Source organism: Sceloporus undulatus, chromosome 6, assembly GCF_019175285.1.
Source record: "Sceloporus undulatus isolate JIND9_A2432 ecotype Alabama chromosome 6, SceUnd_v1.1, whole genome shotgun sequence".
Lineage (NCBI taxonomy): Eukaryota > Metazoa > Chordata > Lepidosauria > Squamata > Phrynosomatidae > Sceloporus > Sceloporus undulatus.
The window spans coordinates 84,483,270-84,509,812 of NC_056527.1; the positions used below are offsets into that span (position 1 = coordinate 84,483,270).

Sequence of the window (26,543 nt, forward strand, 5' to 3'; positions counted from 1 at the left end):
CCATTGCTGAGTGATGAGGAGAAACAGAACTTGAACTTCATTTCCTCCACAGCTTTTGTGTATCTCTGCTTTCAGTCCTGCAGGATCTCAGATGAACAATGAATGACAATTTCTTGGCCACAATCCCAGATTTCAGTCACCCAGGGTTATTGATGGAGTCAGCAATCTAGATGCTGCAGTGGCATCACCAGCCTCAAGTTAACCAGCCACAGAAAAACACTTTTTTTTCATTATCTCCTCCTGGGTTTCATTTCTTTCCCTGAAAAGCAAAGCACTCTTCTTTCCCCAATAGGCTTCTCTATCCACCTATTATAAAATATCAGTGTCCCTGGTACATTGGCTTTGGGCTTTAGCTTGTACTAAAAGAAGAGCTTGGACGAGATTTGTTTTTGGAGTATTACTCCATACCTTCCAGTATTTCACAGATAAAACTAGGATTTGTGTGACCAACCAACCAAGATCAGAACATGATCAAGATAGCAAAAATTGTTAATGAGGAAATTTCTGTCTGACCCTTCAGGGAAGGGCAAGATTCTATCTGCTCCTCTCCTTTTCCCTCTGCTGTGTTAATTGATGGCTAAATACTTTTGTACTTGGAACTCAGTTGGCAGTAACCAAACTAAGCTGAGGACAAAGGGGGAAAGTGGGAGAAAGAGAGAGAAACTGAGACATTTTAAAAGCAGCTGAAAAAGTGGGATGACAGAAGATTAATCGGGACTGTCCCCGCAAAATTGGGACAGTTGGCTAGTATGCCATTCTCAGATGCCACAAGGCTTTTTGTTTAATTTATTTTTAACATGGAGGGCAAAATAGATATTTATATAGATGAGTCAGGATGGAACATCAAAGATTAGCTGGAGGAAACTGGGGAGGAACTCTCCCATTTTTATAGGTCAAAGCTCTTTACAGGTTTTAGCTATTGTAACAGCCTAGCTGAGAGGAATTATGAATTGAGGGGCTGAACAGCAACATTTATGAGGATAGTTAGTATAGAAAGGGGGGGGGGAGGAATCAGCAAATATTGTCAGGCACTAATATCAGTGGCATATAAGCTCCAGAACTGGCACATCTTATTGGAAGACAGAAGTGCTGATTTTTGACAATCCACCTCCTTCTGACTACACACTACCTCCCCAGCCTGTGTGTTAGGGCTCCACAGCTAGTTTAGTTCCGCTTTCTGACCTAGATAAGATGAACATTGTCAAGAAGCACCTTCAGACTGGCAAATTGTGATAGATATGTCAGGACAAACCCACAGTGACTGTTGAACCAGAATACAGATGTATGTCCAGCAGGGATTCAGTTTGTGTTCCAGCATAAGCACAAGCAATATAAGGAAACAATGGAAAATCAGACACACCAGTGAGGGAGCCTAACTCCACTGGGTCAGAACAGATTGGGTGGTTTTCACTGACACTTTATAAAGGCTCGGAAGTGAGGCTTAGTCCTTTGCCTGAGCAACTAACAGACTGTTCTTTTTGCTCCAGATTACTTTGCCTCAGTCTGCTCCACTAAAACTCAGAAAACTTCTTTTAAGACTGCATCCCCAACCAGCATTGTCACATGGGGGATTCCAGGCCTGTTGGCCAAAGAAGAACCTTTGCCATGTTCTGTGCTCTGCCAGTCTCCCAAATTGCTTGTTGACTTATGGCAACTCCATAAATTTCATTGGGTTTTCTTAGGCAAGCTTTGCAGTTGGCCTTCTGTATCCACAGATTCAACCATCAAGTGCTTTATAAATAAAGTTGAATAATAATGATGATGATAATTTTAATTCCAAAAAGCAAACCTTGATTTTGCCATTTTATATAGGAGGTGCCATTTTATTATACTGTTGCATATAATGGGACTTAAGCATAAACACAGATTTTGGTATCCATGGGGACTCCTGAAACCAACTTGCACTTGATACTAAGGGCCCACTGTACTTGTTGGTGGTTTACCATTGCCTCCTCTGAACTATACTTACAGCACCTGGTATTCCTTGGTGTTCCCCCTTCCAAGTACTGACCCTGCTTAGCTTCCAAGATCAGATAGGATCTGGTGCCTTCAGAGTATTTAGTCATTCACTACCCTACAATAGCCTACTGTAGCTATTTTGTGTGTTCTAACAGCTTGTCCCACATAACAATTTAAAAGTACAGTGTTTGTCTTCAGGCTGAAGGTCAACATAGAAAGTGCAGTTGTCCAATGTTATCAGCAGTTCAAAATTAGTCTCACCAGGGTGTGTGAAATGGCAGGTTGTGCACTGCATGGTGCCATCATATCCACACACACACACTTGTAAGTTTGAAACAAAATACACCCATTTTTACAGAACCGCGAAGGCTGAAAGCTGACCACAATTCTGCCAGTTCACAGTGCCAAAATGTTAACAAAGACATCCTCCAAAGCAAGACATTAGACCTCATGCAGCAGATGCACTTACCATACTCCTCCTTCCCTGGCTTTCCATTTAACATTGTTTTTGTCGCTGTGTTTTTGGCAATAGTGTGGCTGACACCAGAATTTTCAAGGCATTCTAAGGTTTGGAGTATCAAATACTAAGAACCTTTAAACTGCACTCAGAGCTGTTGTGGCAAAGCTGTGGTGCAACAGGTGGCCTATGGGGTTACACCTCCAAGCAACCTTCCTCAAAGTGATTAATGGGTGCTTCAAGGAGGCCTACAGAAGCAAATCCCACAAAACAGCTGGCATTCTATAGGGAAGTGTGTAGAATGGGCCTCATCTCAAGGGGGGGATACAGGGGCAATGATATATGAGTACATTAAGGCCTTTGAACACTCTTGCTCCTCTTCCTGCTTCTCCATTGTCTCCTATGCTAAGTAAATAACATTGATATTTGAAAATACTGTATCATAACTGAGGAAGGAACCAACTACTCATTTAGGTCTAAAACACACTGCAGAAATAATCCAGTTTGAGACTATTTAAATTGCCCTAGCTCAGTGCCAGGGAATTCTGGGAACTGTAGTTTTGTGAGACTTTTAGCCTTCTCTGTCAGAGCGCATGTGTGCCACAAACTACAGTTCCCAATATTCCCTAGCACTGAGCCAGGGAAGTTAAAGCGGTCTCAAACTGGATGATTTCTGCACTGTGTTTTGGACCTCAGAAAAGCAGAGAAATTTATTTCACATTGTAAAAAAAAGTCTATAATGCTTAAGCCTAGAATCAGAAACTACAGATTTTTCAGACACCTGTTATGATTATAAAAATAAACTTTGAGTTATGCTAATATTGCAACTACAAAAAGAGTTTGTTGCATAAAGAAGCTGAATAACTTCAACACAAAGGGTACATAATGCGGAACACAGTAATGTAATCCATAGCCCATTTCTTCCTCTCTTTCCTGCTTAATCCTAGCCTTCTTACTTTCATCTTTTCTCTTTCTTTCACACACATTCTTTTCTCATCTGCACCCGTAAACCTGGCTACTCAGCTATTGGTCTAAGCCAATGGTCTGAGCTGGTTTGGGCTTCAGTTGAGTCAGCCAAATTGCTGGATAGGCCAAGCTGGCACAAAATGTAGTGAACATTGGTGGAAACTTCTGCTACCTATCTAGAAATATAAACATTTTTTCCTCCTGGACATTAGCGTTTCTAAACTTTCCTTCTCACGTTGCCTCTTCCTCTATACTGCTTACTTCCTCTTCAACTGCTGCCACCTCCTCATCTTGTTCGGAGCTGGTTTGGGCTATGCAATTAGCCTAGAAGAACAACAGGAGGCAGAATGGTGTGGTGACAGGAGGTGCTTAATTTCAAATCAGCAGTAGAAGGAACAGAACGTGTTTAATTTTAAATCAGTAGTAGAAGTAGTAAACCCTGCTGGGGCCCACAGCCCAGAAATCTCAGCTGTTGAGGTAACGTTAGGTCTCCTGGATCTTTCATCAGAGATGAAAATGGGGGTGCCATCCTTTCTCCTCTCTCCTATGCATGGCGATTCCCCTTGAAGCAGCTGCCCCCACTGTTATTTCTTTTGCAGGACTGTGTCTGCTGAAACCATCTCCTCGTGCCCCCCCACCACCACCAAGCACAGCCTGTTGCTCTTCCACCATGAAACACATGGCTAGAGAAATGACGTGGAGCTGAGTAAGAGCAGCAGCAGCACTCACTAATACAGTGGTTCCTAACCTGTGGGTTGGGACCCCTTTGGGGGTCGAATGACTCTTTCATGGGGGTCGCCTAGGGCCAGAGGAAAACACCTATTTAATTACAGTTATGAAGTAGCAATGAAAATAATTTCATGGGTTTGGGTCACCACAACATGAGGAACTGTATTAAAGGGTCGTGGCATTAGGAAGGTTGGGAACCACTGCACTAATAGCTTAGATGGCTCCTCCTATGTATGGTGATGGTGAGGTTGGTGAAGGCTTGATTAGGTCGGGGGGGGGATGCAGAGAAGGTGTTGGCGAAGATGATGGTGAGGGCTCACCATCAAGGTTAGCCAAGTCCTCACCAACCATGCTGGGCAGTGGATGCAATGCCTCGCCAGGAGAAAAGCAGCAGCAGCAAAGAGGACAAGGAGGAGCATGACTTGGCCCTTAGCAACATATATCTGAAGGTTGAGTCACTGCCTCCTTCCTCATCTTCACTGCTGCTTCCTCCATGCAGCCTAGCTAAGCCTTCATCGCCATGCTGGGTAGGATATTTCAAAAGCTGCTTTAAAAAGCAGGATGGTAGATCATTAAGCATGGCTGCATCACCTAAGGTATGAAGTACTACAGTACATGTAAATTAAAAAAAACCTTCAGATTCATGAAGTGGTTGGCCTGTACTTTGTAATATTGCTATGTGCACTTGGATAGGGCAGCCTCACTGAATTGTGTGGTTAGAGGCCCACTAGAGCAGGAAATATATCCTGCAAAGAGGGATCCTGTTGACACTCATTTACCTTATAAAAGCTACTGCATCTCAAAGCCTGCAGAGAAGTTGCTTCCTTTCTGCACCACTCTGAAGTGAAACCAGAGAATACGTTTGGGTGTGTGGCTGTGTGCATGTGTGTCATTCTGGCACCCGCAGGAGACATCAACAGGAAGCGGGCATAGTTTTGATAGAAAAAAAAGTGGCTTTGTAACTTTCAGGCCCAAGATTTTTCTAAACTAAATGGGTGTGTCTCCCCATGAGCCCAGAAGCTCCATTTGGTTATCATCAAGACTAATCAATGTTGATAGCTCCATCTTCCAGGAACATATCTAGTTATCTGGGACTGGCCATGTCTACACTACAAGATCTGTCATTACTCCCTCTTGTGAATCCTGGGAGGTGTAACAGACACTTCTTTTTTACATCTTCAGAAAACTGCTCAGAGTTTATTATATAAAAAATAGAAGAGTTTAAATGGTTTCAAACCAATTTACATTTCTATTATCTATATGCCCTGAGGGACGGATCAGTCTAACTGATGGGTCTAGCGGTCGATCAATCAACAATTTTGCCAGGCTATTCTAGACCTCCTGCTATAGGAGCACATATTGTTTTAGAGCATAACGTCCACCACATCAATTTTTAAAACTTCATAAATCAGAAATAGCAAAGTAGCTAGGCAAAAACATGACACAGCATAAGCAGAGTGTTCCATTGAGGGAGGCAGTGCTGGAGAACACCAGTAGAAAACATCTGAAATCAAAAGCAACTAAGAGTTCTACAGTACTGTTCCACATTTCAGTCTCCTCTGGTATTATTTTGTACAGCAATACATTTTACTGGCCAGCACCTTATGTTGCAATTTAATTCCTGTACTGAGAAATTATCATGTGGGCTGTGCCATCATGACAGAAGCACACAGAAGCAGAATTTGTGTAACATGAGGAACAAGTAAGATTGCCCAGTCAACTGGTTGCTTCTGCTATTCTTGCATTGCTGTGATGTGAAAAGAAGAACAGAATGAAATATTCTATTCAGCTCCTAAAGGTACAGAAGCCTATCAGAATCTGGATATGATAGTCCCATAACAAATACCTACACACATCATTTTATGTTTCCAGGGCTTAGAAGAAATGGATGTGACTTTGTAAAACTTGAATTTAAGTTGCTCCATTGTTGTGGGAGTCAAAATAATATCTTGAACAAGTTACTATTCTCTCTGTTTTTCTAATTCTACACATTAAAGAAAGTTCCACAGTTCATTCTGGACTTCCTCCAAGAAGGTTACAGCCAGTAAGATAGATCACTTACAAAGCAACTGGAGTTGGCCTAACTGGATCAGTGAGGCTATTCAGAATATAAAGCAGATCCTTGTTTTACACATTGAAATTGGGGGGGGGGATCCAAATAGTTGGTGAAAACTACTATGTGGATCCCCAGCCATCAACACAGAACAATACACATGCAAATCACTCTTGCATTCCCAGGCTCACACAGTATATATACACCCAATTTTTCCAGACAAAGCATTCTCTGAAGATGCCAGCCACAGATGCTGGCGAAACGTCAGAAAGAAACTCTGCTAGAACATGGCCACATAGCCTGAAATACCCACAAAAAACTATGGATGCCGGCCATGAAAGCCTTCGACTTTACATTAAACTAGAATACTGTTTTAGCATAACCAAGCATGACCTTTGAAATTTTGTGGTAGATCAAAATATCTGCTTTGTAGCACACCTATGAAGAGAAATCTTAGGGCATTAGGAAAGATGGTTCATTTCTAAATGATCCTGGTTCCTCAAAAAAGGATAGGAGCCCTACTAGAACAGAAAATTAATGTAATCAAGTATTTTGCTTACTTAATATTTTGTTTATTTGTTACATTTATATCCCATTTTCCTCAAGGCAGCAACATGATCCACATCCCTTCCCCCCGCCCCCTAAAACAGTAACAAGAGGCAGGTTCTGCTGAGAAGAGATTGACAGGCCTAGAGTTAGTCAGGGAATCTGAGAACTAAATGGAGCTTTAAATCTGGTCTAGCACAGGCCCTAGTGCAATTGCCCCTATTAACAAAATCCTACTCATAGCTTAACAGTTGGTGCATGATTTCAGTCTCTTATCACCTAGAGTGTTCAGATGTTTGACCGAAGAGTTCATTGCTGCCTCTCTACCTGGTTTATTTTACTATACAACAGTGCAATCCTTTTAAACTCATTACAGGCTGTGCAATAAACACTCTAGGAAGAGTGCAGGTATTAATGACAATTTTATCTCAATAACAATTTTTCATCCCCTACTGAACTTACTGTAAATATTCGTGTATGGTCCAAAACACACTGCAGAAATAAAACAATGTGAGGCCACTTTAACTGTCCTGGCTCAGTGCTACGAATCCTGGGAATTGTAGTTTATTATCGCACCAGAGCTCTCTGACAGAGAAGGCTAAATATTGCACAAAGCAAAACTTCCCAGAATTCCCTAGCATTGAGCCTGGGCAGTTAAAGTGGTCTCAAACTGGATGATTTCAGCAGCATGTTGTGGACCTATAAGTCTAAAAGCTTTAGTAAAAAAAAAATGACTCCCAAAAATCTGAGTCAACTTATCCATGGGTCAATGTACTGTACTTTTAATCTTACTTTTTAAAAAGGCAACACTACTATTATTATTATTAAGCTTTATTTATATAGTGCTGTACATTTACACAGCACTGTACATACAATCTTTTAATTAGCCCTCAGGCTTACAATCAAAGAAGACATGACACAAAAGGAGAAGGGAATGGTGGTGGGGAAGGGGATCAGGTCCTGGAGTTCATCTCTCCCTCTGAGGCCTGGACCAAGGCAGATGGACTGGAGGGTGGACTCTGTTTCTTGCCTTTCACCACCTGGTGAAAGGCAAGAGTATAATCTGTCCTGGAAGCACTGACCCCTCTCTACTTTCTCACCCATCCAGCCTTTTTAGTGTGAGCACAAACAGTTATGCCTGCTGGAGTTTTGTAAGTTCTTTGGAATTATTTTCCTTTGCTTCATTCATCAGATCCTTTATTATACACTCCTAGGTTTTACCCTTGATTTATCATGGGTCATACCAAAATCCATAGTTTTGGCCCAAAAACCTGTTCTCGACATATACATGAGGTTGACTTATATATAATAAAGTAGCTAGCTGGGGGATTCCAACCCCCAGATTGTGATTCAAAAAATAATATTTAAAGGCTCTTGTATCTCCCTTGGGAATAACAGAAATGAAAACCAGGAACAATTAAACATATTATCCAAGCAAATGATTGGCAACTGACACGTAGCCTTTCCTGGATGAAAGAGATGAAGGAGCACACTGACAGGTTTTTGTCAAAAGGAAACTGCACAGATGCTTCTGTTTCTCTTCTTTACCTAAAACCAATATGCAGAAAAGTTGCCTGTAGCTAAAGACTCTCATTGCTATTAAAAAACTGGACAAAGTGTGGCCAAACTGGTGGTTACCTAAGGGCTGGCTTTGAATAAGACGTTAGCTGCCTAAAGACTGCTTCACACGTTTATCACTACATGACTGCAACACCAAGTGCTGACTTGCATGCTCAAACCTTTCCATTTTTAATCTCATTTTAGAAGAAATGCATGATATAAATGCAATGAATGAATGGGGTTGAAACAATATTTTAAATACCGGTGACTACTTTAAAAACTATAGTAGTGTTAAGTCATTACTTGGGGAACTGATGCCCTAGCATTTCAGATTTCTTTGTAAGTACTGTGCTGATATCCTAAAATATTTTAAACTGGGGGGAAATAAACCTTTAAAAATGGAAATATTTTGACCCTAAATGGTCACAAATGCTTCAAAATAACCCTTAAAATTCTTCTGAAATAGATAACAACATATAAATGTTACTCATTACCCACAAAAGTACAATACAATGAAACAGCCCCAAAATAGCTTCACTCACTCAAAATGTAAGATTAGAGTTGTTAATTTGTTAGTTCTGTGTAACTTCTAAGCTCTTGACATAGCACAACATTCTAAGTACCAAATGCAGATGAGTAATCATAGATGAAATACCACAGGCATGTGAAAAAACAAACCTGCTTGATGTTAGTTAAGTCCAATACATTTGGCTCTCCACATTTGCAGCTTTGACATTTATTGATTTGATTATTCGTAGACTTAATTGATATAATATATCTAGAAATCTCTAGATCCTCCAGTATGACTCTGCTGGAAGTTGATCATAGAGTCATGCTGGAGGACCTAGAGTCTAGACAAATAATTAGTCAGTCTGCACACTTATAAAGGAATGCTATGATTACTAGGGGCCAACATGGGTTCCTCAAAAACCAGTCATGCAAAACTAATATTATCTCTTTTTTTGAGAGAGTTACAGGCATGGTAGATCAGGGAAATGCTGTCAATATAATGTATCTTGATTTCAGTAAGGCTTTTGTCAAGGTCCCCATGATAGTCTTCCAAGAAAGCTGTGGACTAGACAGTGCTACAGTTAGGTGAATCTGTAATTGGTTAACAGAGTGAACCTGGAGAGTATTCACCAATGGTTGAAAAGTTCTAGGAATCTTAGTAGACCATAAGGCAAATGAGACAGCAGTGTGATACAACAGTAAAAAGAAAAGTCAATGCAATTCTGGGCTGTATCAAAAGGGTTAAACAAAACTGTTCAGATTGAGGGAGGTAGTAGTGACACTCTGTTGTTTTAGTCAGACCTCACCTGGATTTCTGTGTCCATTTCTGGGCACCACACTGAAGGAGGATATTGACAAACTGGAATGTGTCCAGAAAAGGGCAACCAAGATTATCCAAGATCTAGAAACCAAGCCTTATGAAGAACAACTTAAGGAGCTGGGGATGTTTAGCTTGGAAATGAGAAGACTTTAAAGGTGTCATAATACCTTCCTTTAAATATCTGAAGGGGTGTCATGTATAAGACAGAGCAAGCTTGCTTTCTGCTGTTCCAGAGACTAGAACAGTAGAAACTAGAAAAGAGATTCAGCCTAAACATTAGGAAGAACTTTTTTAATTGTAAGAGCTGATTGACAAGTAGAATAGATTGCCTCAGAGTGGTGGACTCTCCATCTTTGGAGATCTCTAAACAGAAGTTTGGTGGACTGGGCATATTTCAGGAATGCTTTAGTTGTGTATTCCTGTATGGCAGAGCATTAGATCAGATGGCCCTTGTGGCTCCTAGAGATGCCACTGGTTCCTAACACCCAATCCTTGCAAAGAATTAACAACTTCAGATGCAAACCATATCCAAGGTCCTGTCTACCATAAATATGCCATACATCAAGTCAGAGGCATCAGTGAGACTTTGAAGGTATACAGCAATAACAACATAACAATGATTGTGTAGTGGAGTCTCCTTCCCTGGAGGTCTTTAAACAGAGGCTGGATGGCCATCTGTCAGAAGTGCTTTGATTGAGATTTCCTGCATGGCAGGGGGTTGGACTGGATGGCCCTTGTGGTCTCTTCCAACTCCACGATTCTATGACTCTATGATTCAGAAGAAAGGAAGCCATTGCCATACAGAAACTGCCCTATCAGGTCCTGGGTTGCTCAGGACCTGGCAAGGCAGATTTATTACAGCAGGAACAATTTCCACTGTAATCCTCCACTGCTACTATGCCCTGATCAAAAAAGTGATTTACACTGGGGCAAACATAAGTCACTCAACCCCAGAGTAAGTCATTACAGAATTACAATGGTAGGTGGTACTTGGAAAGGCTGGTTTTTACCTCTTTACAATTTGGGAGATTACCACAAGCATGTTGAAGTTTACTTTTGACAGCAATCTGATTCAGCTGAAGTGTTTATTAATTCCCCTCATTTCCTTAAACATGGTTATTATTGGCACATAACCTGAGGTTTTGCAAGAGCCGAGCAGAGACACTGAAAGGCGGAAGCTACTTGCACAAACTCATTTCCTGTGCAGGCTCATTATCAACGTAATATATGTGGATTAACTGAAAAAGTTGAACTGTTAAACACTGAGTAAATGTCTCTAGCTAGAGGTCTGACCTTTTATTTCAAATTGATAAGGGATTTCCTCAGTTCACAGTCATGTATGACTCCCTTTTCTCTCCATTCCCCTCTCTTAACCATTTGAGTTATCATCTTATATACCATCTTTCTCCTAGAATTAGGATCCAAGGTAGCTCATGTCAAAATTACACCAAATACAGATGAAAATATAAGTAGAGGTAAAAACATTTTAAAAGACTGTCATGCTTTAAAAAAACAATGTAAACATGCTGTATAGATGAATTTAAAAAGTTACCATGCTAAAACAACACTTTAAGCACACAGTAATATTAACACATTGTTGAATTAAAGTCAGTTTTAAAACACAGCAATTAAAGGAAAAGAAAATGCCATGCCAATTTTTTTTTTTAAGAAGATCAACAGGAGGTTGCTAGCTAGCCTAGCCTCCTTTGGAAAGCAGTTCCAAAGCCTTGGAACAGGAATTGAGACAGCCCTATTTTGTATCCCTGCCAAACATAGCTATGGAGATGATGGGACCAAAAGAAGAGGTTCCCTCAAAGATCTCGGAGCCCAGACAGGCTCATGGAGGGAAATATGGTCCTTCAGTGAGACTTCTTCCACCCCATTTGGTTCCACAGTTCTTAATCTTCTTTTCAATTCCTCTGCCTTCTTGCCTTTTCAGATGAATGACTCCTGTTTTAGTAGCCTAATACTTGCCCTCTTTTACTAAGCCTTTCTATTAGATCTGCCTTTTTAAAAAAACACTCAACACAGAAGCCTTGCATCTTTAACATTTACTGTGGAATTGCCCTGCTGTGTATGTGTTTTCAGATGGTGCCCCTCTTCCATTTGCGTGGTTTTGCACCTCTTTTTTTAATTTATCTTGACTACAAAAAGATCCATTAAGAAGGGAAAGATAGAATAACTGCACAACATAATAGAATCAGCCTTCCATATCCATGGATAATATAAATTCCAAAAAGCAAACCTTGATTTTGCTTATTCTATAAAAGGGACACCATTTTACTATGCTATTATATATAATGAGACTTGAGCAGCCACAGATTTTGGTACCCATAGGGATACTGGAACCGAACACCAGTGAATACCAAGGGGCCAAGTCCACTATAAAACATTTGCCTGGTAGCTCTAGCATCTTTTGCCTGCTCTGTATGTCTCTGTCACTAGGGTAGCACAACCAATCACTTACTACAGGTTGAGTCTCCCTTATCTGGAATTCCAAAATCCAAAATACTCCAAAAAGCAAAACTTTTTTCATGGGTGGCTGAAATAGTAACACCGTTGCTTTCTGATGGTTTTGGTGTACACAAACTTTGCTATATGCACAAAATTTTTACAAATATTGCATAAAATTAACTTCAGGCTGTATGTTTTAGGTGAATATGAAACATAAATGAATTTTGTGCTAAAACTTGGGTCCCATCTCCAAGATATCTCATTGGGTACATAGAGTCAGCTCTTGGTATCCGCGTGCTTGCCCTCCATGGATCCAAGCATCTGCGGATGGCAAGCCTGTGTTGTCCCCATTAGGTACATCCCCTGCTGTCTTATGGTGGCACATGCATGCAGCCCCACTGTCATTAAGTTCCAGTGTCCTCAATGGTGGCTTGGCCACATGCACGCACCACCATGAGATAATGGGGGCTGTCACCAATGGTAGCATGGCTGTATACATGTGCCATCATTGGGGACAATGTGAGCTTGAGTATCCATGGTTTTTGGTATCCGCAGGGGGGTCCGGAATGAATCCCCCACAAATACCAAGGGCCAATTATGTATATGCAAATATAGGTATTCCAAAATCCCCACCCCTTCAAAATTCAAGACACTTCTGGTTTCAAGGATTTTGGATAAGGGAGACTCAAACTGTACCACAAAATTGCTTCAGACATTCCAAGGTATATTCAAACTCAGAGACAGAGCCAAGAACGCATTCACTCTACTTTTAGTCTCTTAATGGTTCGTAAGAATGCTTTAATATTAATTAGGTCAATACAGCCTGAAGAGCTACTTCAAAATTAGACCCACTAGTCATATCAGCAAATGGCAGAGACCTTTTGGTTTAAAGAACAGTCCCTTATGGTTAAAGAACAGAAGCAGAGAATAGGTATAAATCAACAGTTCTTATAATGAAGAGGTCAAACAATTGGGTCCTTTAAAGATCTCTCCTGGTCCTGTTTTTGTTTTGGTTTTTAACTTGCACATAAATGCTAAGGAAGGGCCAGGTTTGGCAATAATACCGAATTATTTACAATGGTTAAAATAAAAACAGATTGACAAGAAGACATTCCCAAACGGGGTAATGGATATTAAAATGTATATTATGTATATGCAAATATAGGTATTCCAAAATCCCCACCCCCTCAAAATTCAAGACACTTCTGGTTCCAAGGATTTTGGAAAAGGGAGACTCAAGCTGTACCACAAAATTGGTATACAATATACATTAAGCAAGGGTAAAGTGATACACACTGGAGCAAAATAAACTCAAATGAAATAAAAAATTCCAACTTCATATAAACACATGCAAGTGTCTTGTGGCATCTTCAAGAGTAAGATGTCTTATTTTGCATAAGCCTCCATGGGCTACAGCGGATGCCAAATAAAATTTGTGGAACTTCAAGATGACGTAAAACTCTTCTTTGGTTTGGCTGCAAACAGACTAGCAGAGGCAGTCTGCTGGAAATGTCTGCTAACTTCACTCACATATAGGCTGATTAGGTCTGAGCTGGCTGTAAAAGAAAGATCTTGGGACTGGATGGATACCGTGATGAAAATGTCAAACTACCATGTGGATGCTGTGAAAACTACAATTCCTAGAATTCCACAGCATTGAGCTATGGCAGTTAAAGTGGTGTCAAACTGGATTATTTCTGTAGTGTAGATGCAGCCTAAATTAGAAGACATGATAGAGGTGTACTATTTTATACATGGCCTGGAGTGAAATGGATAGAGAGATCATTTCTCCCTCAATATCATAAAAGACACTGGATGTCAGTGTTTGGTAGCAAGCAAATATATTTTAATTTAGTCAATTAATAATTGGCTCACAGACAGACAGATGATTAAAGTATTAATTTTTTTTAAAAGCCATGGGCAGTCTGGTTCTTTTCCTCTTTACTGATCCTGTAGGGATTCAGCTCCATCATATGATTCTGTTTTGCTGTTGGGGCACCTTTTTTACAGTATTCCTCCTTGCTGCTTGTGACAAACTAAAGTCTGATTCTGTGGGAGGGTGACAGAGGTCCAAAACGCACTGCAGAAATAATCCAGTTTGAGGCCAAATTCTGGGAACTGTAGTTTTGTGAGACATTTAGCCTTCTCTGACAGAGAGCTCTGATGCTAGAATAAATTGAAATTCCCAGGGCAGGCAGTTAAAGCAATCTCAAACTGTATTATTATGCAGTGTGTTTTGGACCACAGAATCTCTTCCTTTGGGATGTGGAACAGTATTTTTCAGTCTTTTCCAACTGCCCTTCTGCTCAGGGGACGTGAACAAATATTTCTCTTATCCATGTCAAAACATTGGCAGAAAAATATCTACACTATACAGCAGTTTGATACCACTTGTAGTATCCATTCCACAGAATCCTGGGATACGTAGTTTGGTCAGGGGTTTAGAATACTCTGCTGGTGAGCTCTAATATTCTACTTCAAGAGAAAGCACTAGAGCTCTCCAGCAGAGAATTCTAAGTACTTTATCAAACTATAAAACCTAGGATTCCATGACAATAGAGTCATGACTGTTGAAGTAATATCAGATAGAGATAACTAGTGTAGATCACTCAGAGAGATGAAGCTGTTCTGAGGGGAACTGAACTCTGCATAAAGGACTGAGTTTGTACTCTAAGATTATTCCTAGATATAGTTTTATTACTATTACACTTTGCTGCAAGTTATTCCTTGCATCAACTCAGATAGTATACCTACTATATTTTTTCCTGGCCAGAAACTGCCTGACAAGGCCTGTCCATATCCTTTTAACATCTAGAATTGACTGCTGTAATATGTTTTATGTGGGGCTGCCTTTAAAAACTTTTAAGAAACTTCAGTGACTTAAAATGCAGCTACCAAGATCAAACTAATGACTGGAGGCAGCTTACCTTGCTGTACTGAAATAATTTAATTGACTTCTTATCCATTTCTGAGCTCAGTTCAAAGTATCAGTGCTTACTTTTGCAATCCCCTATGGCAGGGTCCCCAAATTATTTTGGGCGCCAATCCCCTTTTCTCTTGAGTGACAGCCCTAACATCCCATTCACGCACCCCTCATCCCCACCATAGTCCTAAAAGCCACTGGCTCACCTTGTCTCTCTTGTGTGCTAACTTGACTGAAGTCTGTGCTGCTGCCCCCTTTTTCATCACTGCCCCTTGGATCTTTCCACTGCCCCTGGGAGGGTATCACTCACTTTGGGAATCACCGCTCTATAGATTAGGATGCAGCTACTGAAGAAATGATTGATTCCTCACCAGCATATTCACAGGGTATAGACTAGAGGTTAGTGTGGGATCTGGACTTGGAAGATCTATCATCTCATCACCATGGAGTTGTTATATTGTGTGCCTTCAAGTCATTTCCAACTTATGGCGACCCTAAGGTGAATCTAATATAGGGTTTTCTTGGCAAGTTTCTTCAGAGGGGAGTTTTCCATTGCCAACTTCTGAGGCAGAGATAGCAAGGTCACCCAAAGGAGTTACATGGCCAAGCCGGGATTTATTGGGTGACCATGGGCAAGTCACTCTTTTGCAGTCTGATCTACATCAGAGGACTGTTGTTATGAGGTTAAAGTCAAGAAGGGAAGGAAAACCAAACGTCAGGAAGAAACTCTTCTAGAACATGGCCACATAGCCTGAAAAACCACAAAAACTATGGATGCTGGCCATGAAAGCCTTCGACTTCACATACATACACATTGCTTTGAGCTCAGTGAAGGAAAAGTGATATAAATTGAAGTAATAAACATATCCAGGTACCACACCATCCATGGTAAAGCAAGTGGCTTGGAGCAGGGGCATCAGTGGTACTTTTGCTCCATATAAGAATCTCCTCCACAGGAAGACCCGCCTGGGCATAAATTGTTATTTGGTGCCAGGTAAATCATATATATGTATTCACCCAGGCATTTAAATGTATTTTATTATCCACCCCATCTCCGTTTTGACATGTTATTATTTATTGTATTTTATTTATACTGTATATTTTATCCTGGTTTTTTGTGTAAAGCATCTGGAAAGCTCTGGCAAAGGACAATGTTGAAATCTTTTAGCAAAATTATTCAACTTTTAAATCATTCAGTAATGTATGTGGGTTGGAATCCTTCACTGAGCACAGTGGGACTTACAAGTTACTGCCAAGAGCCCTTTCACACAATTGTAATTATTACACAATTACAACACTGTATTCCACTGTAACTGCCATGGCTACATCCTATGGAATCCTGGCCTTTGTAGTTTGGTGAAATACACTATAGCTCTAATTTTTAATTGTGAGAGGAGGAGGCTGTACGTTAGCCCAATGCTAATTCAGCAAAAATCACAGCAGCTATTTTGGGATGGGCAGTCAAAAGATTACTACAGACCAGGCTTGCAGTGGCTTTGCCCTTGACTGACTCACAGTTTCACTTTGCTCCTAAGAAGAAATTAACAGGACAGTAGAAGGATGAATTTCAGCTGCAACAAAGAGAAGATGAAGCTCAGTGGGGAATCCTGGAAACAAGATTCTCCGTAGCACAGGGAAATCCCCAAAGGATGCTTTTAATGCTGGTGAAGTTCAGCAACCATAGAAAGGGACAGCTCTGTTTAACCAACTGACGAATCTAATTAAAAACTTGGAAACCCAAAGAAATCCCCAAAATGTAGGCAAATTCCTACACAGCAGTATGAAAAAGGACTGAGGTACTTGGCATTGGTACTCAGCAAAGACTAGCCTAATATGGCAAACATGTGCCCCAACCATCCAGTGCTGCTGGGCTGCAACTTAGCCAGACTAGCTAGGGCTAATATAAGTTGTAGCCCAACATCATCCCCACTCAAATAGGCTCTCAGAATGCTCTGAGCATTTCTACCTAGAGGTTTAACTTACCTAGAGTTAAACTAGTTCTCTATATGACAGCAGGCAAAGCCAATGTTATTAAAGTGGCCTTTAACAACTGTCCTTTACTGTTGCAGAAGGAGCCTGCAACTGAGTAGATACTATATTTTCTTTTAGTACCATGTTTTTAAAAATGTGTTTTAATTCAAGGGACTGCATCATTTTTATAGCTCAGGTCTTGCAATGCCTATGGGGACTATGCCTAGTCAACAACAGCATAAATAAACACTTGGTAGAAACCTGTTTAGATTAAAAGAACAAGAAGAAAATCAAACTACCAGGACTGAAACACATTATAAAAGCCATGCATAGTAGGCAGTCACTAAGGTCAGTTGCCTTCCAAAAATGCCTAAAATTTGCTAGCTCAGTTCCCTCTTGCACAGAGATGCAAGCACTTTTGGCAGAAAAAGGAGGTTCCCACTGGTGAGGAACCTGGCAACCCTACAAGAGGTCTCTAGATGGGGATTCCCTAGAATCAGATTCAGCCAAGACAAGAAGAGAAAAGCTCAATCATTTGCCAAAGAAATTAGGTGAGACTCAGGGTTTTTTGTCTTTGAGTTGCATTTCTCTCCCAACTGCTTTGGATTGCAGACAAGTCTTGGATTGTGAATGGAATGTGTCTGGCAAGGAGGCAGCTATTTAGCAATCACACAGACATATATTGGAGGATGATGCAGATGTCCTCTTTGCATCTCAGTCCTAAATTCTCACTCAATAACCAAAGCTCAAGGTAGGTAGCAGCCTACCACAACCAGCCATGTAAAATACTACACAGTGCAGTGGCATCATTGTAGAGTGTCACCTGGTTCAGACTTCTAGGGTGGGGCCAAAAGGGCACCCCCCACACCTCACTGCCATGTGCAACTCTGCTTGTGAGTAGAATAGCACATGGCAGGGAGGGGTGTGTGTGTGCATGCACCCTCACTGCTACACACTGCTCTACTCATGAGTAGAACAGCACAGAGTAGGGTGCACTTGTCCAGGTGTCACTCCTCTTCTGGAGTATCACCTGGTGTGGTCCACATCCCTCAAACACACACCTCTGTGGCGTCACTGCACAGTGCTGGACTAGAACTTTGGTTAAATCTCCACTTAACTCAGATGACTACTGGGCGGATTTGGGCATGCCATCCCCATCAGCCAAATCTACCTTGCTGAGAAGATAAAATGGGGGGGGGACTCATAATTTAGCATTCTTCATATATCGTATATCATTTAGCATTCCTCAGGGGAATGACGGAATACAAAATGTGACAGATTAATATAACTATGAAAAGAGAACACAAGAGGGCATTTATCAGCTTTGAATCCCATAATATGCTAGCATCCTCCATACGTATCCCACCCCTGTCCCTCTCCACTCCCAAAGCATAAATCATTTAACAAGGTTATAGCTGAAGACAGCTGGCCACAAATGATTTACATAACTTAACAGTGGGTGATAAAACTATGAAATGGTTGAAGATATTCTATACTATGGCTTAGTGATAAAGCAAAACTGAGATTGTAGTCAAGAAATCAGAAGATGACTGAGACTTTGATAAGCAGCCTAGATATGATTCCATCATTAACTACCAAAAACATAATAATTCCTGCCACAGTACTTTTTATTTCTATGTATGTTAGGAGAATGAACAAAACTGACCTAGAGTGCTGAAGAAGAATTCTACAAATGCCATGACTCCCAAAAGACAAAAATAAATAAATAAAAAGGGACCGAGAACAGAGCAAACCTGACCTCATTAGAAGCCAAAATGAGTAAATTAAATCTATTGTACGTTGGACACATCATAATGTGATAAGACTCATTGAAAAGTAGGAGGCAGTAGGAAAAGACAAAGACCACATTGCAGATGAATTGTTTCAACCAAGGTAGTCCCAGCCTCGACTTTGTAAGATCTCAGCAGGGCTCTTAATATCATGATGGGAGCATTCTGCCTGCCCTAACAGAGGGGGAATACAAACTGGAAGTAGATCACACTATAAAACAGATCACATTGTAGTAACAAAGAAAGAGAGCTTATTAACCATTGATGTTATAACAAAAATTATTTTATACACTTCATGTTTCCATCAGTTGAGATGGTCTCAATAACTTTTCTCTACACCTGATAGCTTTTGCAGCAAACACTGCTACCCTTTACATCACATATTAATTTGTTAATTGCAATACATAACTAAGGGACTGTACAAGGGGCTCAACACTGCCCCTTTGTGCCCCGGATGGAGGCCACAGGAACCGCATGCCGCAGCCTCTGGAGGGAGCAAAAAGAAGCCCCGAAAAAGAGCTTCTTTTTGCGTCCTGGGGCGTCATAAGTGCCATAGTGTGGTGTCATAATGCCCCTTCTGTTCAGTGTCGTTTGGGTGCTGCACCCAGCATGCGTCATCATAGCGTGCACAGTGTGGATGGGCACATGCCATAATGGCGGCTGGGCAGCACGGTAAAGGCTTTGAGCATGCAGACACTCAGCCCTCACCTCGCATACAGGCCGGCACAAAATGCGGGTCTGTACAGCCTCTTAGTTTCTATTTCACACTCCAGCATTTCATTTTCTTTAGGAAAGGCTTGAAATAACTTTCTCTGATACCAGCATATCTGGCACTCAAGTATATAATGAGCCAAATCCTCCAAAGCCGGCTCTCCACACATATGCAACCTTTCTTGAAATGGGATACCATAAAATCTTCCCCATTTCACCATTGTGTCCATTTGTTCAAATTGTAAACATGCAAGGGCTTTACGTGAGTCCATTGGCAGAATACAAAGTGAATGGTGATGAATTGTGTGATTTCCCATGAGCTCCAGCCTTTTCATTTTCATCAGCACCCAGGCATGCAGATAAAGCAGTGAAAGCCGAGAGAGAGAGAGAATAACTACATCTTGACTATTAAAAACATGAATGTTATGCTGCTCAGCACACAGTATGATACCAGGAGGAAGAAAAAACAGAATCTACCATGAAGAACATGAACTATATGTGATCTATCACTGAGGTTCACTTGGCCTTGCCATTGCGCAAGCTGAGATGACCCAGTTCAGTTGGCAGGTTTGAGACAACCATTGATTAAAAAAATAGGCAACTTCTTGAGGTCAGGAGATAACCCTCCAGACCACCAGTTGCCAAAACCCACTCCCAATGCATTGCTAATTGTTGCAGGAGCAATAAAAGTCATAATTTTATTTTTAACACAAGGAATACAGAAAGTGCACAGAAGATATACAGAAAGTGCACCTGGTGGGTATGATTCTGCATCAAAATATAGTATTCTGCATTGGCTTTGTTTTAAAGAAAAGTAAAACTTTCCTTTTCACAGTTTTATTACCACAATTCAGCAGCACAACTCCCATTTTAAGACACACACACACTACTGACTGGAGGGATGTGTTTGGCTTTTTACCTCAGATGCTGCAGCATCTTGGGCTGACTCTGTACGTATGAGATCTGTACAACTTTGCTGATAAAAGACAGAATTTTCAGAAACCTCAAAAGGATGGTGGAAAGAGAGAGGAAGTAATCACAGAAATATTTTGATGACCTTTTATTTTCTTTTACACATACAGTGGTTGTTGGCCCACATATTTTCTCCCTTCCAAATGGTAATGACAACCCAGATCTCCCCACCCATCACTTCCTGTAAGTCAACAGAAAGAGAGACACAATGTAAAGACAGAGAGAACAGTCAGTTTTTTCAACCTTTCAAGTTGACATGTATGTATGTGCCTTCAAGGCGCCGATTGACTTATAATCCAGTTCCAATAAAAATATGTGCAAAAATGTACACATTAACATAATTATCTACAAAGAAGGTATATTAATGAAAGTAACATAGAAACATTCATTATATAATATTGAGTGAACCTTCCAGCAAAAATGCACACTTTGGACAAAGTTTTGTTTTAAAAAATGCATATATTACATTATGATGTCAGTTTAATTACATTTATAGCCTGCTTTTCTCTTCCTAGAATACAGAGAACAGGCCGTTTGATGGACTGTCAGAACATTATCTTGTGGTTGAAAATGTCTTCTCTTTGAAGGACTGTCCAGTCAAAGTTTATAGATCAAAAATTGGCATTATTTCTGAAACTACACATGTACTATACATTAGCAAATGTATAATTTATGCAAATATAGAATGATAGAGTTAGAAGAAACCACAAGAGCCATCTAGTCCAACCCTCTGCCATTCAGGAACTCACAAACAAAGCACCTCTGACACATGACCATCCAGATTCTGTTCAAACCCCCAAAGAAAGAAACTCGACCACACTCCAAGGGAGTGTTGAACAGCTCTTACTGTCAGGTCGTTCCTCCTAATGTTTAGGTGGAACCTCTTTTCCTGAAGCTTGCATCCACTGTTCTGTGTGCTATTCTCTGGAGCAGCAGAAAAAAATGCTTGCTCCATCCTCAGTATGATGTTCATTCAAATACGTAAACAGGGCTATTATATCACCTCTTAACCATCTCTTCTCCAGGCTAAACATACCTAATTTCCTTTTAATGACCACACAGGACATGGTTTCCAAACCTTTGACCACTTTGGTCACCTTCCTCTGGACATGCTCCAGCTTCTCAAAATCCTATTTGAATTGTGGCGCCCAGAACTGGTCACAGTATTCCAGGTGAGGCCTGACCAAAGCAGACTAGAGTGGCATTGTGTGTAACCTTATATATAACCTTTTTGGGAATTATGCATTTCTATTTTTTTAAAAGCAATACTTAAGTGGCTTCCCTCCTTTCTTCTTACTATTAAACTCAATGGAGCCCTCTCCAGTGGTTTCCATGAAGTCTCCCACCCAGCCACAGATCAGATCCCGACATATTTAGCTTCAGTAAAATGAATGTATTATATGCCTTTGAACTATGATCTTGTCATTGCTCATCTCGTATAGACTGGGGACAGACATTGCAAGAGTGTGACTTAGTTAAGGTGAAAAAGTTACTTTTTTAGACTGCACCTTCCACAATCCACTACCCAGCACAGCCAGTACTTTTCCAAGCTATGTCAAAGGCCACACAAGTAAGCTTACAACTTAACTGAGTTTGGGAGTGAAAGCGTCCTAGCTTGTAGTCCCCAGTTTTAACTATTATGATATGTCTATTCTAGTGAGGTCTCTGTTACTCAAAATTACTGGGATATCACACCCTTGAATTTTGAAGTATTCCATGATATAATCACATATGTACTGGAGTTGGTTGTTTTATTGTTGGAAGTGCCAAGTGGAACACGCTCTTGATTATTATTACATCACGTGTTTCCAGACTTCAGCACTAAAAGAGGGGTAGGAGCAGAATCTTGGCTCTAAATAAACCCTGCTTGACCTTCAGTCTTTAGTACCTTGCTTCCAAATATTCCTGGACTAATCAAAATCTCACACACATACACATATACTTAGTTGTCAACATGAAGGATCTCAACAATCCTTACATCAGGAGTGGGAATTTGAGCCTTCTGGATGTTGTTGAGCTACAATTCCTACTGCTTTGGGAAGCATAACAAAGGGTGAGAGAGCATGGCATAACAACACCTGGGTGGGTCACATATTACTTGCTCTGGCCTTCCATAATCCTCTAAAGTGGCTCTGGATTATTATCCTCATGCTATCTATAGGTGGATGGAAGCCTAAGAGATGATGACTGGTATAATGGTACCAGGATTGGGATTTGAGCAAGGAACTTCTTGGCTCTTACTGTAGCCACCATGCTATGCCAGCCCTGAGATATCGCCTACATTCTGCTTGTGTATGCTTGAGCACGGGGATTTTTTAAAAGTATTTTTTTAAAAAGATCTAAACAATGCCATCATCACAGAAAGAATTTTCATTAAAAAAAACCCTACCAACAGAAATTACAATGTAATATATAAACTTATAACAGTAAAAATCTGGGGGCTTAAAACTGTGCAATCTGCTTTAAAATACACATTTTCATTTTAAAATATTATTCAAAATATTTTAAAATTTCTGTACAAACAGGAAGCTTTTAAACTCCCACATACAGTGTTGGCACTAGGGTTTACCTCTGGTGGAAGGACATTTCGATGTCAAGATATTTCTATCAAGAAGTTCCCTTCTTTTGTCTTTTCTCTTTCAAAAGGCACACACTCAGAAAAGTCTCTTTTCATTACATTTAATATATGGAGGAATTAGTATGGAAGGAGGCACTTCCTCAGATGTTCAGATGGGCCCCAGCTTCTCCAGATTCAGGAACCACCAACCCACAAGGCATCCATCTCATAAAATTTCAATGTCAGTTTATTAGCCCTCACCTGGATGATCACAGAGCACAGAGAGCCAAATCTCTTCATAGGAACATCACCACTTACAACAGATTCTATCTACAACTGGTCAATTTATCAGGCAGTGTCTGAGCAGGAGTTTGGTGAGACAGAGCCTTCAGTACTACCACTCAAAACAATTTTCTGACACATCACAAAATTTTGCTGTCACAAAATGCTCTCCTCACCTGTGGATTGACACGTTAGGAGCAAAATGCTTATAGGACTGTATTTGACCCAAGGGAAATGCATCGGTGATTAGATTGCCAGACAAAAAAAGAGGACATGATTCTTGCACCTTTTAACAGTTCTTTGGCAAAGGATATTTCAGCAAATGAAGCAACACTTGCTGAAATTCCCTCTCCCACACAGCTATTAAAGAGACAGACCCCCTGCCCTCTTTTTCCACACTATTGCTGATTCTTGTCCTTAAACCAAGAGAGACTGGCTTAATTATGACACACCAACCCTCCTGTTTTGTGCTTCATGCTCCCCAGGGCCAACAGAGTGGGACTGACTCTTTGCACTGTACACTAATCTGTACTTACAAATATGTCCTTAATGGTCCTTGGATGGAGAGGCTACTTTTCATCTTGGCTGGTTTCCTCTGAGGCCTGAAGGCCTTCTTCCTGCAGCTCAATTAGATACTAATCTCTTAAAGCAGAGGTAGGAATGGTATAGCCCCAAATAATCTAAAACTTTTTTATAGTGTATGCGTGTGTGTGTGTAGGATTGGCAGCTCGAAAACTGAAGATGGCTCCTGTAACTTTTGTGCAGAAGAGAAACATCAGCAGGTGCCGCTTGTTGCACAACTAGGTAACAAGCTACACCTGCTGAGATTCCTGCTATAAAACCATTAAAAATATAGGAGCCCTTTCTAGCTTTTACTCTGGCAAACGGGGGTGGGGAAGCTCAGCACTGGCAGACAGGTTGTTATTAATTTTGCTTTCTGGCAGGTACTTGCAGCAGGAAGGCAAATTATTTTTCCTATCCATCATCACTGAAATACAGTATACATTTGAAAAAGCACAATGTATTCTTTGGAATACCTTCCATATGTTTGCTGTAGCTTTCTCTCAAGTCAATGGGCATAGGATAAACTTCAGGCAGGCTTTATTATTTCTAGAAGGGCTCAACACAGCTGTTTTAATCGTTTTTTTAGTGGTCAGTTACTTTGTATAATTCTGATTGATAATCTCTGAGGAAGCTTGGTCCAATTTTGCCAGATCACTGGCGGGAGAGGCAGGGACGTAGCTAGGATTTTAGGAAGGGGGGGTTCCAGACTAAGTGCCACCATTATAATGGGGCTTGAGTGCGGCGGCACAGCAGCACACACCATTCATTTTTATAATGGAAGGGGGTGTCCAGACCCCAAGAAACCCCCCCCCCTTGGCTACGTCTCTGGGAAAGGGGCTCCCACCATCCTAGTTGCAGAAAGCTTCATCCCTCTTCCCCATCCCCAGTTCCACAGTCCATGTAAGGCCTCCAGATGTTGCTAAACTGCAGCTCCCAGCAGTCCTACCTAGCATAGCCACTAGTTAGGAATGAGAGGATTTTAGTCCAAGAACACTGGAGGGCCTCGTTTTGCCCAACCTTGCTCTACTGTGTGCATTGCTAGAGCTCACCTGTCTGGAAGTGCTCCTTAACCTCCTCTTTTAGCTTAAATGTAATTGTTAATTCCAATTAGAATAAACCCATACAAATATTGACTCAAAAATTCCCCTTGACTGAATAGCTCTCCTCTAGTTAGAGTCAGTTTGGTGTAGTGGCCTGAGTGTTGGACTAGGACTCTGGTAGACCAGGGTTCAAATCTTCACTCAGCTGTGGAAACCCCTTGGGTGACCTTGGGCAAGTCACACCCACTCTCTTCAAAATAAGTCTTGCCAAGAAAACTCTATGATGGGGCTGCCTAAATCAGAGTAGACTTGAAGGCACATAGCAACAACAACAAACTATTTGGAACTAACAGTTGGATTTAGTTGTACAAAGGATAAAGGGGAGGCATAAAGTCAATAAACAAACCTGCAAAGATAAGTATAGGGGGATGGTATAGGGCAGGGGTGGAAATCAGGCAGCCTTCCAGATGTTATTGGATCACAACTCCAAGTATCCCTCACCACTGGTTATGCTGGTTGCTGCTGGGTCTTGCAGTCCAGCTCTCCCAAATGCTCTAATTTTTTTAAAAAAATTAATTTTATCTGTAAAATATGAATTAGTAGATTGCTTTACTAAACTAGTTTTCAAAATGCATCAGACAAACTAGTTTTAAAAACACATTGATAATGAATGTAATGCAATTCCTGCTATCATACCATGTGTATAAGCCACACCCATGGTGTTGCCTCATCCAGAATCACTAACATGACCCCTGGATTTACACATAGGCATTTCACTTGTGCATTAAATACAGATGCTCATGGGGACCAAGACTGACATTCTCCAACTCTAAGGTCACTGTAAGCACAACAGCAGGCCAGTTATGACAATAGCTGATCAACTGTAGGCAATTTGTGAACACATACGTCTCACAACTCCTAGGAACAGAACATCCCTTCAGAGCAGAGAACTACATCCCTCACACTGTCATCACCCCCACCCTACACACATCATGCTGCATGCAAGTGCATAACTCATGTTAGGACAGAAACCAATTTCTTAATGGCAAGCATCAATAATGTTATGCTTAATTCAATTTTGGAGGGAACTATGGTCTAAATGGGAAATAGGCTCACTCGTATTTGGCTATGAGGTTACAGAAGGTTGAGATCCGCTCATGCATTTAATGGGGCTGTTTAGTTTCCAATGTGGCACACTAGAGAACCGGTCCTGTGCCATTCAGATACCAGGCAGGGGCCTATGCTGCTCCCTTCCTAGGTTCAGAAATACTATGTGGGTCAACATCTACAAACACCTCACTGAGAGCAAGACCTGAGGAACACATCTGTGGTGGAGGTCAGTGGCCACAGAAGTTGACATTATTGTTGTGCACCTTCTAGCTGTTTCCGACGTATGGCAACCCTAAGGCAACCCTATCATGGTGTTTTCTTGGCAAGATTTCTTTGGGGAGGAGGTTTGCCTTTGCCACCCACTAAGGCTGGGAGAGTGTGACTTGCCCAAGGTCACCCACTAGATTTCCACTGTTGAGCAGGAACTCGAACTCTGGTCTCCAGAGTCATAGTGCAGTGCTCAAACTACTGTACCACACTGGCTTTCACAAGAAGACATTGCTGTGTGAAATTCTGGCAGAGGAACTAGCTTTGCTAAACTCAGGTCCCCAGGGGATGTTACACTACAA

At 41.0% G+C, this 26,543-nt stretch overlaps 1 protein-coding gene across 6 annotated transcripts in view; it reads right to left on the bottom strand.

Annotated features, from left to right (window-relative positions):
• Positions 1 to 26,543, bottom strand: part of FMNL1 (formin like 1) — a 103,346-nt gene that overhangs the window by 75,162 nt on the left and 1,641 nt on the right. The window lies entirely within an intron of this gene.